We start from the raw sequence: 18,295 nt of genomic DNA, 5'->3' as shown, positions 1-18,295 counted from the left end.
TCAGCTGGTGAGCCACTTTATTGGCCATCTGATCTCACAAAATCTGAGATGTTCTTGATTTTGCCATTTCGAAAGGTTTTGACTCAAGACACGTGCGCACTTCTACCTGCTGAACCTTCAATCTGACCAAAGCTATTCAGTCCGAGGTTAATACGCGGGTTTTCGCAATCAACAATTCCACAAGTTTTCTTTGTATATTAAAATATAGTGCATGGCTAGAGAATAATGTGAACACCAATATCACTATTTGTTCCGAGGTTGATATTGACTATACTAAGGAAACCCTGAGCAGAAACAAAAACAATGATGCCGACATGAGCACGCCGGGCCCTAGATTCCCACAGACTTCAAGTGGGACAGGCATCTCTGGCTAAGAGTGAAGACTTTTTCGGCATGCATGGCAAGTCAACAGAAACCCGTATTACAAAACATAACCCTATGATAAGAAGGAGCTGAATTAAGTTCTCTGGATTCTGGTTACTGCCAAACCAGACTAGATAAAAGAAAACGATGCCCAGAGCAGAGGTCTCTGGTACCGAACTAATGCAAATAGAGCCGATGAGTTTGCCAAACTTCTGCAAAAACCTTTACTCAAAAGATTTTAATGGTATACTCAGACTCAGACTCTATCTGCTGCTAAAGTCATTCTTGCCTAATTATTCGTATATAGCACCTTCACCTAGTGAAGTGGGGAGGGGAAGACTGAGGACAATTCCTCTCGGACTAAAAGTAGGGAGTTGTTCAGGGCCCGGTACTCTTCAACGTGTTTTTTCAGATTTTTTTCCAACAATTCACTTCTATCATCACCAGGCCGGATTGTCTTTCTGCTTTTACCAATTACATATCTTACCAATACTGTTTTAACCCACATTCTAAGTAAAGAAATTTTCATAACACAAGTTCAGAGTTGTACCAGAAAAATTAAAAAAAAAAACAAGAGAAAATGTTAACTTCGTCTGCACTGAAACTACAATACCCTTTACAAGTAGAAAATATTCTTTACAAGAACTTGGATCGTTCAGCTATATAATGTGTAGCTTTCCATAAAGAACTTGATTCAGTTCATTCAGTTGTATGACAGCTATATGCTATAGTGATCCGATCTGAACAATTTCTTCGAATATTGCATCATTGCCTTTGGAAAAGGGCTGTGTCAAATTTCGGAAAGATAATTAGTAAAATTAAAAAGTTTTCCAAAAGAGCTCTTGATTCAGATCGCTCAGTTTGTAAGGTGGCTGTAGGGATCCGATCTGACTTTTCTTCAGATATTGCCTCATTGAATAGGCCAGGGGTGGGCATATTAGCCCTCAGTGGCATTTTGCCCGTGCGGGCACGAGTGCACATTTTGAGGGCTCGGTGAGGAGATCATCGCGGGCAAACATGAACACTCCATATTTACAAATGAAAGCAACGTATTTTCCCACACCATGAACGCGAGTTAAGGAACGCATTCCTTATAATAGTAACAAACAACAAAACAATCTTTTGTTTCAGTAAATATAATGCATCAAAACAACCTTGAGTTTGAATACCACGACAACCTTATCTTAAAACAAAGAAAATGTTTCTAAGCAAACAATATACATGTAAACAAACCTAAACAAATAATTAATCTGTATGTAGACAAACTATCAACTATTTAGTAATAAGTAAATATACTAGTTAGTATAAATAGAAGTAAGAACGATGTAATAAGTTAGTCTTAAGGCCTAACTATAATGTGCATAAGCTAGCTTAAGCCAGCGTAAGCAACTGTCCGAATACACACAAATTGTATATTGCAACTATAATGTAATTTACATCAAGTTTCGTCAAGTTTTTTCAAATGTCATTTGCTTAAGGAAAATGCGAAACTGGTCGAATCTTCCGTACGGAATCAGCTGTTTTCACTTTTTGTCAACAGATACATCATTTTGAATTTGAAGATGTAGGACGGCGAATATTTTATACAAAGTTTAGTCGAAAATACTGAAAAAAGAAATGTTTTAACGACAAAAAAGATGCCTTTTATTTCAATCGCGTGTATATAAAAAAAATATATGTGGTCAATCCCCTTCATTTCTAGGAATCGTACAACAAAACCATCCTACCTCCTCTTCCTGTTTATTTCCCTCACTGAACATGACCGAACTCTTCTTTTTAATTTCATTAATTTTTGTTAATATGCATATTCCGTCTAACAGAGAAGTAAGCATTTTAATTGTTTTTAATTATTTTAATTTCTAGTCATTTTTGCAAAATCCAGACGAAATATAATAAATAAACACGAATTGTTTATTGACCATTTTCTCTTCTGCATGTAAGTACATTATAGTCATTCAAAAGTCTACTCTCCGTTCCTTATGCATTTAACAGGCTTTTCGTTAATTTTTTGACAGTAACATACGGCTGCATATGTATATTATAGTTAGGCCTTTAAACAGAGATAAAGATATCCCCAACTCTCCTGTCACTGGAAATGTGAGAGCCGCTCACCTACCGAACTTTGACAGTTGACTGGATTGGGTAGGTGTTGACGGTTCGCAATTGGAATAAAAGAGACGACCGGATTGAAATCCCGCCAAAATAATATTAGAATGGAGGAATTCGTAACGGCCGTCGTTTCTTCGCAGAAAAAAGAATTAGTAAAAAGTGAAGTGGTAAAGAACAAGTGAATAGTGAATGAAGTGAGTGAAAATTGTTTAAGTAATTTGCGTACATAATTATACATATAAAGGGTGATTTTTTAAGAGCTTGATAACTTTTAAAAAAAAAAAACGCATAAAATTTGCAAAATCTCATCGGTTCTTTATTTGAAACGTTAGATTGGTTCATGACATTTACTTTTTGAAGATAATTTCATTTAAATGTTGACCGCGGCTGCGTCTTAGGTGGTCCATTCGGAAAGTCCAATTTTGGGCAACTTTTTCGAGCATTTCGGCCGGAATAGCCCGAATTTCTTCGGAAATGTTGTCTTCCAAAGCTGGAATAGTTGCTGGCTTATTTCTGTAGACTTTAGACTTGACGTAGCCCCACAAAAAATAGTCTAAAGGCGTTAAATCGCATGATCTTGAGATGAATTGTTGTCCGAAGTTTTCCCTCAAAATGGCCATAGAATCGCGAGCTGTGTGGCATGTAGCGCCATCTTGTTGAAACCACATGTCAACCAAGTTCAGTTCTTCCATTTTTGGCAACAAAAAGTTTGTTAGCATCGAACGATAGTGATCGCCATTCACCGTAACGTTGCGTCCAACAGCATCTTTGAAAAATACGGTCCAATGATTCCACCAGCGTACAAACCACACCAAACAGTGCATTTTTCGGGATGCATGGGCAGTTCTTGAACGGCTTCTGGTTGCTCTTCACCCCAAATGCGGCAATTTTGCTTATTTACGTAGCCATTCAACCAGAAATGAGCCTCATCGCTGAACAAAATTTGTCGATAAAACACATTTCGAACCGAACACTGATTTTGGTAATAAAATTCAATGATTTGCAAGCGTTGCTCGTTAGTAAGTCTATTCATGATGAAATGTCAAAGCATACTGAGCATCTTTCTCTTTGACACCATGTCTGAAATCCCACGTGATCTGTCAAATACTAATGCATGAAAATCCTAACCTCAAAAAAATCACCCGTTATAAATCACATATTAATTTACAGCGAAAATGCCGAAAACACCAATGTGGAAAAAGTGCATTGTGGGCTGCAGCGAGGGAAATACCGTATTTAGATTTCCCAACGAGGGATCGGATCTCGAACGGTAAGTAATTTTAATAGACTATAAATAGTGCAAAAAGTGACTGAATGATGAATAATAAAAATCCGGTTCTTTTTAAAAAACAGAAAAAGTGTGATAGAATTATCGATACATTTCGATATTTTGAAATTTAATTTCGTAAATACATATATGTAACGTTAACACGGTTTTTTTTTAAATATTTGCAATGTGAAATTGATAGCATTATTTAAATAATATTTAATTATATAATTTAAATAATTAAATTCAAGTAAGCGGATAAAAAATTGTAAGAAAAGTTTCGATAAATTTCGATATTTCGATATTTTGAAATTTAATTTTTTAAATATTTAAATGTAACGAATATACCGGTTCATTTGAATAGATATGTTTATATGTTTGGTATTTTTGCACTATATGTAATATATGTTGTTATTTTATATTTTTATATTCTTCCTTTTTGTTTTAAATAGGCGTAAATGTTGGCTCAACCGTTTAGGTGTTTCCAATGAAATACCTAAACATATTTTTGCCTGTGAGCGGCATTTTTCGGCAAAAATGCGCCTTGAAAAGCGATTGCGTTCGAGGGCCGTTCCCGATATCAATTTAAAAGTTGAGCCTACATTCGACGTCTCAAATTCTGATGTAAAAAATACAATTTTATTGGGTTTCGAAGATTTTGCTCCCCAAGTTGAAGAAGCTGTCTCAAATGCACACAATGCATCGAGACAGCTTTTTCCAATTATTGAAAGTGAGATAGAAGATGGAATTTTAGAGCCTCTTCCATTTTTTGAGGAGGATATATCTAATAATAATTTTGATAAGGCCGCGCAAACAGGTAGGGGTCTGACAGCTGGTACAGAAAGGAAGAAGAAATTGAGGGAAGAGAATAAGGTTTTGAAAATAAAGTTAGAAGAAAAAGAGCAGGAAAATAGGAGTTTAAAGGCCCAGTTAGTTGAAATGGCCGTAGAGTTAGAAAGATGTAGGGAACAGCTAAGGAATAGCTCATTTAGGGAACAGTCACACCCCTCTTTCTTTAGTTTGTAGTAAAGTTCCTCCTCAGTTAGGTGCTTGCATTAGGAGTAGTTTTATAAATAGTGACCATGGTCGGCGATATGACAATTTTTTGAAAACGATAGCTTTGGGTGTTTTTTTTTCTATCGCCAGTTGCTTATCGGCACTTAAAGCACCAATTAGATTTTCCATCCGAAAGTACTTTGGAAAACTTTGTTACAGACTGGCCCCGTTTCCCAGGTTGCACCCAAAGTAGCATAAAATCGTTAGAGACTAGGAGTAGGGGATTCACTTTCGAACAAAAGTTCGTGTCGGTTTCATGTGATGAAATGTCACTGAAATATCATTTGAAGTATGATAAGAAATTCGGTAGGGTGATAGGTATTGAGGATTAAGGCGATGAAAACCCCACTTCTATATTAGCAACTATTGCAATGACTAAAATGGTGCAAGGTATAGGTGGAGAGCCTTGGTCCCACCAATTGGCTTATTTTTTCGTAAAAGGTTCCTGCAAAGGGGATGTCCTTAAGAAATACATTCTTGAAGCCATTACCCAACTGCATTTTTATGAAACCGACTCTAAGTCGTGTTATCGGTGTGCGCATAAATTAACCGATGCTCATATTTATCCAAATACCTTCCAAAAAATGAAGGTTAAATTCGCGTCTCAAGTACTGAGTAATACGATCGCTTCTGGTATGTTGTCCCTATATAGCTCGGGAGCCTTAAGCTCGAATTGTAGGAGCTTTATTAATACCGCGGATAAATTATTTGATATTTTAAATAGCAGTTTCGTTGAGGCTGTTATACCCACTAAAAAAGTGTTTGTAGGTTCCTCTGAACAGTTAGAGTTTTTAAATGAAGCAGAACAAGTTTTAAAAACTATTCGCGTCGTAGACGATTTACAAAGCAACACAACTAATAATTTTAGTTTTATACCCACCCCGGGTGTTAAATATTAACAGAGTAAGACGATTGTGGCGATTTTTGTCACACTCAGGTTTTCCGTACTTGAAGACGAGACGACTATGCCAGGACAGTTTAAAACATTTTTTTGGGCAGATTCGAAGCAGAGGTGGTACTAAAGTAACGCCCTATATGTTCTCTAGTTTGTTTAGGAAATCGTGGGGCTTACGTTACGTAAACGTCGTAACAAAAGGAAACTGTGAGCTGCCTTTAGAACCTGATGCTACAGTAATTTCGGAACATAGTAATAATGTTCTACTTAATGTGTGTAATGATTCACTATTGAATGACCTTTCTTGGCAGGATTTTCAAGGTTTACCACGGCCTGAACACTCTCTCGTTAGATCAATCGCATTAGATAGTAGTTTAGAAATTAATTTTTTGAAAGAAAATGCGTTTAGCTACTTTTGCGGCAATTTTTATTTAAAAATTTTCAAACTGCACACATGTTCCCTGCCTTTACCATATTTAGGAGATGAAATTCCTTCGGACGAATTCATCTTCATGCATCAAAATCAAATAGACAAATGCAACTTAGTCAAGCCGCCTGAGGATTTTATTGCGTTTGTCATAAAATAGGATTAGGAGATATTCTTTTTAATAAAATGAAAGATGTTAGGCCCTTTTTGTGTTGCGATAATTGTGACCCAAAAATAGTTTCAGCCCTTTTTATTAGAATTAGAATATATTTTTTAACCACATTTCTAAATAAATACCTTTCTGTTCCTAATTTTAAAAATAAAATTTTGTGTAAGGTTTCATTTTTTTTTTATTTTTTAGTGGTTACAATAAGCGAACTTAAGCTTACGATAGAAAATAAAAAAGTAAAAATTTTGTAAACAGTTAGGATAAAGAGGCTTTAAAATAAGAAAGCAATTTTTTTTAAGGAAAATTAGAATTTGGGATGTAAATGTAGGCATTTGTATATATGTAAATAATTACATAACTGTGATATTTTTATATATTTTTTATATGAATTGTTATTGTTTTGTTTTAATCGTTATATGTATAATTTTATCGTTTTGTTTTTTTTTTTCGTTATACACTAATGAATTGTTATCGTTTTGTTGAATTATGTAAATAAATTTATTAATGGGTGATATAGGCCTAAAAGGGAACCGAGCACCCAAAACTAACTTCGGTAACGCGCCGTTTTGCATACCTCCTGGGTGGTGTGGAACGTGCAATTGGGCATTTCAATTTAAATGCACAAAAAAATTTATTTTGTTCGATCTGGCCACAATGGAAAATGTTATAAAAAACGCTTATTTTGAGGCGCTCTCACACTGGAATAAGTTGGGCATCCCATTATTCCTGGTCTTAAGAGAATAAATAAAGAGTACACATATTCTTTTGACTCATTTTTACTTCTGGTTAAAATTAACTCGCGCGCATATATGGGAAGTTGCACTGTGGGTAATAGCTGTAAAATTGCCTAACAATTTTAAGTTTCTTTGTAACTACAGGGTAGGCCATTTAAAGTTGACCCATTTGTTTCTAAAAAAAAAGAACAAAAGAAAACAATGTTTTTTGTTCATTTCAAAAATAATTTATTTTGGTCCAAGGGGATTTGTTTCAGCTAATATTTAAAAATTAGATCGCGTAAATGGGCACCTTTAGCTTTGACAGCTAAATGCACTCTTTTTTCGACATTTTCCATGACTTTGGCCAATGTTTCGGATGATATGGCGGCTGTTTCACGTCGAATGTTGGCTTTCAGTTGAGCTAAGGTCTTTGGCTTATTAGCGTATACCTTGGATTTCAAATAACCCCACAAATAAAAGTCTGGTGGCGTCAAATCTGGTGATCTCGGTGGCCAGTCAACATCACCATTTTTCGATATCAATCGCCCGGGGAAAAATGGTCGCAATAAATTGATTGTTGGTCGAGCTGTATGGCATGTAGCCCCGTCCTGTTGAAACCAGAAGTTATCCATGTCATTTTCGCGAATAATGGGTATCACAAAATCCGTTATCATGGCTCGATAACGCTCACCATTGACTGTTGTCGTGGCTCCATCATCGTCTTCGAAAAAATACGGTCCGATGATCATATTCGCGCAAACACCGCACCAAACTGTTACTTTTTGGTCGTAAAGAGGCTGTTCTTCAATTAATTGAGGATTTTCGGTGGCATAAAATCGGCAATTTTGCTTGTTTACGCCTCCATTCAACGAGAAATGTGCCTCGTCTGACATGATGAGTTTTCGCCAAAAGTCAAGTTCGTTTTCAGCCATTTCGATGGCCCATTTGCCAAAATTAAGGCGTCGCGGATAATCAGCTGGGTTTAGTTTTTGTGCCATTTGAATTTTATATGGAAACATCTTCAAATCTTTATGAATTATGCGTCGGAGAGTGGTGCGAGAGATGTCTAATTCCTGAGAGCGGCGATAACTCGATGTCGATGGAGTCTCCTCAATACTGGCTCGTACAGCTTCGATATTTTCATCAGAACGTCTTGTGCGTTGTCTGGATGCATGACTGGCATTACTGAGATTACCGGTGTTCACAAATTTTGCGTATAAAGACTTAATTGTGTTCTTAACTGTAGCACTTTTCACTTTATTTTTTTTGCGAAACGCACGTTGAGTTAACACAATTGAAAAGTTATTTTGAATATAAAGCTGAACAATTTCAGCGCGTTCTTTTGGAGTGTACTGTTCCATGGTATAAATTGTCTTCGAATGACGCTTCTAACGCGGTATGACATTAGCCGATTTGTCAGCGCTGTTAAAAGTTACAGCGTTGCCAGATGGGTCAACTTTAAATGGCCTATAAATTTATAGAATGTAAGACAAAAAACAAAAAGTATAATAAATATTGGATTTTAGTAATCATTTTTTTAATATGTCTTTATACCAGCATTTAATTTTGTTTATTTGAAATAATAAGGTTATTTCTTTAAACTTCCTTCTAAAAAGTAATTTCAATAATAACTTCAGTTTATGAACCACTGTTTCTTCAAACACATATGACCTAATCTTATGAGAGCGCAATGTAAATAATTACCCAACAACCCTTCTACCACCCGCCAATCGTAGAATTTCCAACGGCTTGGGGTTTTCTCCGTAGAAACGACTCAGCTGATTGCTCTCTCACACCGTAGGGATGCCAGGCTCGATGTACTGTAGTAATTATAAAAATTGTCTTCAATATATTTGAAATTTTCTTAAAATAACTCAAATTCAGAATCGAATGCTATTATTTACAAATATATAATCTAGTTTTAATAGTTTGATTTCTGTTTTGATATTTTATATTATGAAAAATTATAATTAAAAACTTAGATGTGTATAAAACTACATATGCGTATTGAGTAATGGCAACATTGTTCGAATGAAAACGAGAACAAAACGCTTGCCGCTCTTAGCGAAATGAGAAGATGTTTCTGCCATTAGCATTTGTATTCTATTTGTGTGCTTAGCCATTCTCAATCAATAATGCCATACCGCGCAAATATATTTTTATTTGATGATTTCTTATATTTTTGAAAATATGTGTTCCCTTTCTATAGCGCATATTATTATTTTAATACATTTCCAGAGGCAACTTAGATTTTTAGAATTTAACAAAACAATTATAGAAAAAAATCTCAAATCATTGAATTGATAAAACAACCAAACTGAAAATATAACTAAACATATACATATTTATATAAACATTTTCATTAAATGGAACTGCAATATGTTTAAACACAATAGTCATTTACAATAAATTGACTGAATCAGTCGCTCATATATCACTAGATTCTGCAATGTGTGCTCTCGTGCCCTTGTATATTTCGGTGTAGTATTTTTGCAATCTGCAATCTTGCAAGAGCAAGCGAATACCCCTAATATATATAATGCATATGTACGTATAAAAGCCCACAACTTGAGAAAAGTTTTCCCAATTGTAACTAAAATGTATTTTTACAACTGGCATCACCACCATTAACTGATCTATCACATGTACAGTGGTATGAACAAAATAGGAACAACCATAAGGTGTTGTGAAGTTTTAAAATAAGCTGTTTTCTTATTAAATAAAATTGTTTTTAGATACACGTATAACATATATATTTTTTTCCTAACAGTGATTAGAATTTCCAGCATGCAAAGGTTAATTAAAACAGATATTAATGCGAATCTCTAATACGTGCAAATTATGTTTACCTCTTTTTGTTAACACAACTGTACAATTCCGATATGCAGTAAACTTCCGCTCTTAAATTTGTGTACAATGTCAGTATTGCCGCAACCATTCTGCGAGGAACATTAAGTTGCGGAGGAATGTAATTGATTTTTTTTTCAACTTCTTATGCCCTTCCCTCCGTACACTGATATTACCCTCATCTAGCCTCCGTGCGCACTTTGCTTACTTTTTGGGCAAAAATGTGCTCATCCCTGGCATAGGCAATAGCCGACGCCAAATTTATAGAATATATCTCTTTAAAAGCACTTTATTCCGATAGCGCATGGCCAATTTATTGAAGATATCTTGTTAAATAAAAAGCTTTCCATACAAGCACTTAATTCCGATTGCTCAGATTGTATGGCAGTTATGTAATGTAGTGGTCCGAGATCGGCGGTTTAGGCAAACAAGCAAATTGAGGGACTAGTTCGTATACATACAAGTATATACAGTTGGAAAGACGGACGTGGCTAAATCGACTTCCTTCGTCACACTTATAATTTATATATATACATATATGTATATAATTTATAGGGTCTCTGACGTTTCAGTCGTGGTGTTAAAAACATCGATGCAAACTTAATACACTCTGTTCATGGTACAAAAATGACTCACCAGATTTTTCAGAGATTCTCTGCTTTCAGCTAGTATCTTTAGAATATACTTTGTATTATGCTCTTCGTCAGTATCATCGGTTTTGTTAATATCTAAAAATTCATTATATATAACACTTCGAATGTTATTAAGATGTTGTTTGGTGTCACACAAGTTATCACCAGCTTTTAAACGCATTAGTATATTGTTACATTTCGAAGAGTCAACCATAGTTTTAGAGCAGCAGTCCATATGCTTGGAAAAAAAGAAAACACATTACTTTTTATTATACAAAACATATGAGTTTAATTTATTAAATTCAGTCATTAAGTTGTTTTAAGTTATTAAACGTATTTATCCACATAATAGCTATTAATTTAATGTGCGGGTAAAAATTATTTAAAATTTACATTAACACTTATGGGTATTGCTGTACGAGTAAATATTTTAAAGGCGGGTCCCTTTCGTATGTATAAAACGTAATATATACAATATTGTTATTTCGCTGTAAGCCAGAAAAATATCTCCAGGTACTGTCAAAGTTTTATGTTAAACAATTAATGACCTGCTAAATGCTAGTGTACTGAACATTTCACACAAGGATCAAAACAAGGAAAGAATATTCTCTAACTGCAATAATAAACGCATTATATATGTATACAGTATTTCACGGATAAATGCTTTTGCACGAATGTCACAAATTTAACGAATTTAAACATGAGACTCAATTATAAAAATCTCAGGTAATTAAGTCAATCGATAAATTTACAAAAAATTTTGTAGATATATTGGTTTTTTAAAGCATATACATATGTAGTATTTATATATTTCTATACAAATAGTAAGCATAAGGGTATTTCAATTTTAATTCATATCTAAAAAATTCAAACAGTGATAAGTATTTGTATAAAAATAAGTCTATTCTGAAAACAAACATATTTAAAATAACATGTTTTGTAATCAAACTTAAATGCAATAAGAAATTACTAAAAAAGTAATTTGAAAAAGTCAGTTACAGTTCTCTGAATGGTTTGAGTACAAAAGTTATTTAAATAGAATTCCTCCATATATTTCGTATTCTTTCGAAGAACGTTTCTTGGTTTTAAAACATCTTGTAGGTTAATAGTATGTTCTGTTTCTTGAAATTTATTTCCAAATTCCTCATTGTCTGACGAATTTAAAAATTCTGAATTCACTTCAGAAATTATTTCTTAATCTGTATGGTTTCCATAGCAAGGTATATTATCATCACAATGGGCATAACTTTCAAATTCGGTCCATATAGCTGGACTTTCTATGAATTCTGGCTATGCCTTATGTACCTACTCGTATGTATGTATGTGTTATATAGTGTGCCATTCTGAGGCAACCTTTTTTTTCAACTGAAAAACAGGCTCAAAACTTTCGAAAATGTGTAAAAAAAAAGTCACTCAAAAGATGAGCTCTTATTATTAATATTAAGAGGTGCCTCTTTCAAATTTTCTGTTTTCCATATAAATTACATGGAAAAAAAATCATTTTTTTTGTGGTGGTTATTGTGCGGAGGTTTTATATGTGCCCCGATAGCTGCCAGTAAGGATGGTAAACTCGATCCCGATTCTACTCGAGAATCGAGTTTTCTCGTAAAATAATCGATTTTTCCAATGTCAAGAACCGATTCTTAATCCACTTCGACTACTGAAAATCGATTTTTAAAAATCGATTATTTTACGAGAAAACTCGATTTTCGAGTAGAATCGGGATCGAGTTTACCATCCCTACTGCAGCCATCGGGGCACATATAAAACCTCCGCACAATAACCACCACAAAAAAAAAATGATTTTTTTTCCATGTAATTTATATGGAAAACAGAAAATTTGAAATAGGCACCTCTTAATATTAATATTAAGAGCTCATCTTTTGAGTGACTTTTTTTTACACATTTTCGATAGTTTTGAGCCTGTTTTTCAGTTGAAAAAAAAAGGTTGCCTCAGAATGACACACCCTAATGTATTATCTACATACATAAAACAAGTCTGACTTACTTTTTTAAAACAATTAGGGTGTTCACAGTTCTTTATTATCTGATGTGTTAATTTTGCCAATCGGCCTCAGCACCCGCGCCGTTAGTTCTGCTTTCTCCAGACTGGACAAGGAAGCAAAAGAAATGGGTCTGGCAGTGAACGAGGGCAAGACGAAATATCTCCTGTCATCAAACAAACAGTCGTCGCACTCGCAACTTGGCACTCACGTCACTTTTGACAGTCATAACTTTGAAGTTGTAGATAATTTCGTCTATCTTGGAACCAGCGTAAACACCACCAACAATGTCAGCCTAGAAATCCAACGCAGGATAACTCTTGCCAACAGGTGCTACTTCGGACTAAGTAGGCAATTGAGAAGCAAAGTCCTCTCTCGACAAACAAAAAACAAACTCTATAAGTCACTCATAATTCCCGTCCTGCTATATGGTGCAGAGGCCGGGACGATGTCAACAACAGATGAGTCGACGTTGCGAGTTTTCGAGAGAAAAGTTCTGCGAAAGATTTATGGTCCTTTGCGCGTTGGCCACGGCGAATATGGCATTCGATGGAACGATGAGCTGTACGAGATATACGACGACATTGATATAGTCCAGCGAATTAAAAGACAGCGGCTACGCTGGCTAGGTCATGTTGTCCGGATGGACGAAAACACTCTAGCTCTGAAAGTATTCGACGCAGTACCCGCCGCGGGAAGCAGAGGAAGAAGAAGACCTCCACTCCGTTGGAAGGACCAAGTGGAGAAGGACCTGGCCTCGCTTGGAATATCCAATTGGCGCCACGTAGCGAAAAGAAGAAACGACTGGCGCGCTGTTGTTGACTCGGCTATAATCGCATAAGCGGTGTCTACGCCAATTAAGAAGAAGAAGTTAATTGTGCCATCTGGTAACTTCAAAACATTTTACCACGTGGTAACTTTGTTTGTTGTTGTTTCCTATACAATTTCGAAATAACAGTCTTAGGCAAAATTACTCTACTTTACTTCGTGTTTTTGTTTCCTGCTAAACTGGCAACTTTGATCAGCTGATTATTCGCGTTTAGAAAAAATGGAAAGCAACACAGGAATACAGAAGGTAAACGCAATTCGCAATATTTTTAAATATAAATATGAAAATATTCTGCCTATAATTGTTCTATTGCAGGTTGTACATAAGTTGACTGACAACGAAAATGAAAGTTTAATCAACTTTTTGAGGGACAACAGGCCACTAGAGAAACCAACGGCCCAACATTATTATAAAAGATTTTTGAACCAAACTGGCAGCGACTTGCATTGGACTCTGGTGCGTTGCTAGGTAAAAAACTTAAGATTGCAGTACACCAAGGCCAAGTCCTGGCAAAATGCAACGGCAAGTGGCACCATGGATAATTGTGACACTAACAAAAGTAGGCTCCACACAACATAAATTTTTAAATGTATATATCCTACAAATACACTTCATTTTTAGACGCGATCGTAAGGATGTGTCCCCGGTACGATGACTTAGAAGACATTTTTGGCTATAGGGAGCTCACTTCAAACTGCCTTGTATTGGGTACCGAGGACATTGCATGTACTGGTTCACCAGAAGTTGCCACGTCCTCTGATATAACCGTCGAGGATATCGTGGCATTACCCGAGCCTCTGGTTACCCCTTCTACAAAGGCTGTCCGAAAGGGTATATATTCGCGTACAGCCCTATCAGACGTTCTCGATGTAGACTCCAGCTTATTGGATGCAAACAAAGAGAGAATCAAGAAGGAATTTAAGATGAGGGAAAATGAATTAATGCTAAAAGAGCAACAATTTTTGTTTGATAAAGAAAAATTTGAAAAAGAGTGGTAGAAAAAAAAGCTGACAGGGAAATTCAAGTTATGGAAATTCAAATGAGGGAGAGAATAGCTATGAAAGAACTGGAAATGAAAGAAAGAATTGAAATGGAAAAAATGAAAATAATGCAATAAAAATCTCGCGGTGCTAAGTATTTCCATATAGAAAATAAATCGCGTTATATAAAGAAAACATGTATAACACCTTCATTAGAAAAATATTAAACATCTTTTATTTCAATAAAATTTAATAGGCTATTGAACTGCATACCAAAAAAGGCTAAAAATGTCGACTAAAAAGTTGAATATTTCGATGAAAATTTGTAAAGTTTAGATTTCTGTACGAAACTAATTCAATTTAAATAACTAAAGCCTGTGTTGATAAAAACCTGTTTTGCAAATCAAGCGTAAAGAAAAACACGTCGTCGGCAACACTGCTACATATTCTTTGGCGGTTTTTATTTTCTGTACTTTATAATTTTTAACCCATTCCGAGGATACACCAAGAAAGCACTACGAATATGATATAACCAAAAATTACTAGTCTATTAATTAATTACATTGGAACTCTTCCTTTAAGTATTAAGATAATTGTCTTTACAACTAAATGGTATTTGGTTAAAAAAAACACATTTAGTTCTAAAAATTAAAAAAAAATCACTTAGAAACTTTTATTGGGAGCTCCTATTATTAACAAATTCAGCCAATGCAATTCGTAATTCGTGTTGTTCATAAATTTCTGGAGGATAATCAATTTCTTCCCCATCACAGCTATAATCGTCGTCATTGTTAAAGTCTTGCAATATATTATGCAAAATGCTGCAGGCTAAAATCCATCTGCAACAGCTCTTGTAATTATTTTCGTTGGACAATCGAAACCGAAGCTCTTTTAAGCTGCTAAATCTTTCTTTTAATTTGTCGAAACAATTTTCCACTCGTACTCGATATTTAGAAAAGTATTTGTTGAACCTATCCCTTTTATATTGCGACAGTTCGTTGCTATTTTGCCGAAAAGGTGTGATTATATTTCTATTTAAGGGATACGCAGAATCACCGGCTATCCATTGCCTTTCACAAAAATAATTTCCAGGTGCTCGTCCAATAGCTGATTCTGCAAAAATTTTAGCATCATGTACACTGCCCCTATATCCAATTGTTGCTTGTCGAATTCTCAAAGAATAGTCGCACACTATTTACATTTTAATGGAATACTGTTTTTTCCTGGAAAAATAGAATTCATGATCCTTAATTGGAGATTCCGACAAACGTATTTCAGTGCCATCGACATAGCCAATGCACCCTGGCAGCTCGTGCATTGTATTGGCTACAAGTTTGAGTCTTTCTTCCCTAGTTGGCCAACACAAAAACTTAGATTTCAAATTTACGATGGCAGAAATAATGCAGTCTGTAACTGTAATCACAGTTCCTCCATCTCCAACTCCAAACAAGGTTGCAACCTTTCTGATGGATGCACTATCCCCACTAGAACCGAAACGGAAAAGTGCGATCTTTAAATGCAATTCCACTGGCATTTGAGGAACCGAATTTTTATTTTAAAAGCAGTATCTTCTTTTATTAAGCTTAAAATATGTTGAAATTCCGGAGTTTCCAGTCGTAACATTTGCCGCATACGATTGTTATCGAAGTTGGGAAGGATTGTGTCAATCCAATTTGTAGATTTTGGCACATTTACGTGGCTGCATCTTCTTGAGGACAAAATTATTGCTGCACTGACATTAAACTCCATTAGAATATCGCAGTCCTCATCTTCACTGCCTAAATCAATGCGCAAAAATATAAAAGTTATATGAATATAGAAATGTGCACCTACTTGAATCTTGGAGCAGCAATTCCAACATGTTTTTTATGCACAGTCCGTTTAGTAATTTTTCTTTTCCACTTCTGCGAGGCATTGCTTACATGTAAATATTTTTGTAGCTACACAATTTTTGACAGTTCGAATCAGCTGTTTGAAGGGTTGCTCAGAGTTTGAATGTGTTATCTTCTTAAAGTTGCCACCTATTAACTTTAAAAGTAAACTCTAAATACCATAAATATTTAATGGTAAAGATGCTAACCAATGTGGTTGGCGTTTAATAAAATGCAGTGCTGTTAATATGTTTATCGATTTCATATATTCTTCTATAGGTTTTCTAGCTTCCAGCTGCTTTAGAGGCTTCAAAAAATCGTTTTTTTTTTTGGGGAAGGAAGGAAATAATTCAAAGACATTAATATTTTTTACCTTCTAGTTAAACTAACAAAAATTCCAAAACAGTGTAAAATTTAAGAAATTTTTTAAAAATTGAAAAAAGTGGATTTTGACCAAAAAAAGTTTACTTTATGTTGTTTAAAAATATGTTCAAACTTGACTTTTCTTAGTTTTTTTAGTTTAAATAGAACATAATTAAATGCCAAAGATAATAAACTTTGCCCCAATTCCATATAACGTTTAGGTTTTTTCTATCCTGCCCGCCAATTAAGTAAAATCGTAAAAATGAAAAGAAAAATCGCTCATAAAGGGTGATTTTTTAAGAGCTTGATAACTTTTTTTTAAAAAAAAAACGCATAAAATTTGCAAAATCTCATCGGTTCTTTATTTGAAACGTTAGATTGGTTCATGACATTTACTTTTTGAAGATAATTTCATTTAAATGTTGACCGCGGCTGCGTCTTAGGTGGTCCATTTGGAAAGTCCAATTTTGGGCAACTTTTTCGAGCATTTCGGCCGGAATAGCCCGAATTTCTTCGGAAATGTTGTCTTCCAAAGCTGGAATAGTTGCTGGCTTATTTCTGTAGACTTTAGACTTGACGTAGCCCCACAAAAAATAGTCTAAAGGCGTTAAATCGCATGATCTTGGTGGCCAACTTACGGGTCCATTTCTTGAGATGAATTGTTGTCCGAAGTTTTCCCTCAAAATGGCCATAGAATCGCGAGCTGTGTGGCATGTAGCGCCATCTTGTTGAAACCACATGTCAACCAAGTTCAGTTCTTCCATTTTTGGCAACAAAAAGTTTGTTAGCATCGAACGATAGCGATCGCCATTCACCGTAACGTTGCGTCCAACAGCATCTTTGAAAAAATACGGTCCAATGATTCCACCAGCGTACAAACCACACCAAACAGTGCATTTTTCGGGATGCATGGGCAGTTCTTGAACGGCTTCTGGTTGCTCTTCACCCCAAATGCGGCAATTTTGCTTATTTACGTAGCCATTCAACCAGAAATGAGCCTCATCGCTGAACAAAATTAAAGCGCGAAACACATTTCGAACCGAACACTGATTTTGGTAATAAAATTCAATGATTTGCAAGCGTTGCTCGTTAGTAAGTCTATTCATGATGAAATGTCAAAGCATACTGAGCATCTTTCTCTTTGACACCATGTCTGAAATCCCACGTGATCTGTCGAATACTAATGCATGAAAATCCTAACCTCAAAAAAATCACCCGTTACTATATATCTGCTAGACGCTCGGTCACTGATTTAAGCAAAAAAAATCGAATTTTTAAAGCTTAACTGCACATAGCTGTTTTCGAATAATATTCTAACGATAGTATGATTTAAGTGTGAATTCTTCTTCAATTTAAGGGCTATAAAATGAATACGGGCAGTCAATAGTAGACTTGGAACCGCTCAAAAGAAAGTGAAAGTTTGAGAGCAAACTGCGAAAATGGAAATAGAAGCGAACGAATTTTTGGTGAGTACATATATGATTAGTGACAAAAAAAGGTGCGTGGAGTCCCTACGCGCGGAAGAAGTCATACTTCTTAGTGATATTCCAAGAAATGCATATCATTTTGTATGAAAGAAAACTAGCGAGCGGGAAAAGATAAAAATAAGGTGGAGTGACCAACACTTTCTTAAATTCACATTTTATAAAGCAAAGTCTAATTCAATTATCATTTCTGAGTTCTGACGGATTGATATCTATAATATTTACAATTGGATTATGATAACTAAAATACGATATGAAATGGCTTAGATCTATTTTATCTATAT

The 18,295-nt window shown here is 35.1% G+C and overlaps 1 long non-coding RNA gene across 3 annotated transcripts in view; it reads right to left on the bottom strand.

The window, feature by feature from the left end:
* The window catches only part of LOC105233304 (uncharacterized), a 1,563,509-nt gene that overhangs the window by 114,108 nt on the left and 1,431,106 nt on the right, over nucleotides 1-18,295 (bottom strand). For all 3 annotated transcript variants that reach the window (XR_007421867.1, XR_007421866.1, XR_007421868.1), the window contains one exon: nucleotides 10,486-10,719. This is a non-coding gene — a long non-coding RNA (uncharacterized LOC105233304). The remainder of the gene's footprint in view (nucleotides 1-10,485; nucleotides 10,720-18,295) is intronic.

Source organism: Bactrocera dorsalis, chromosome 2 (genome assembly GCF_023373825.1).
Source record: "Bactrocera dorsalis isolate Fly_Bdor chromosome 2, ASM2337382v1, whole genome shotgun sequence".
NCBI classification, from domain to species: Eukaryota; Metazoa; Arthropoda; class Insecta; order Diptera; family Tephritidae; genus Bactrocera; species Bactrocera dorsalis.
The sequence above is the reverse complement of the archived record's forward strand: the minus strand, read 5'-3'. Positions and strand labels throughout refer to the sequence as shown.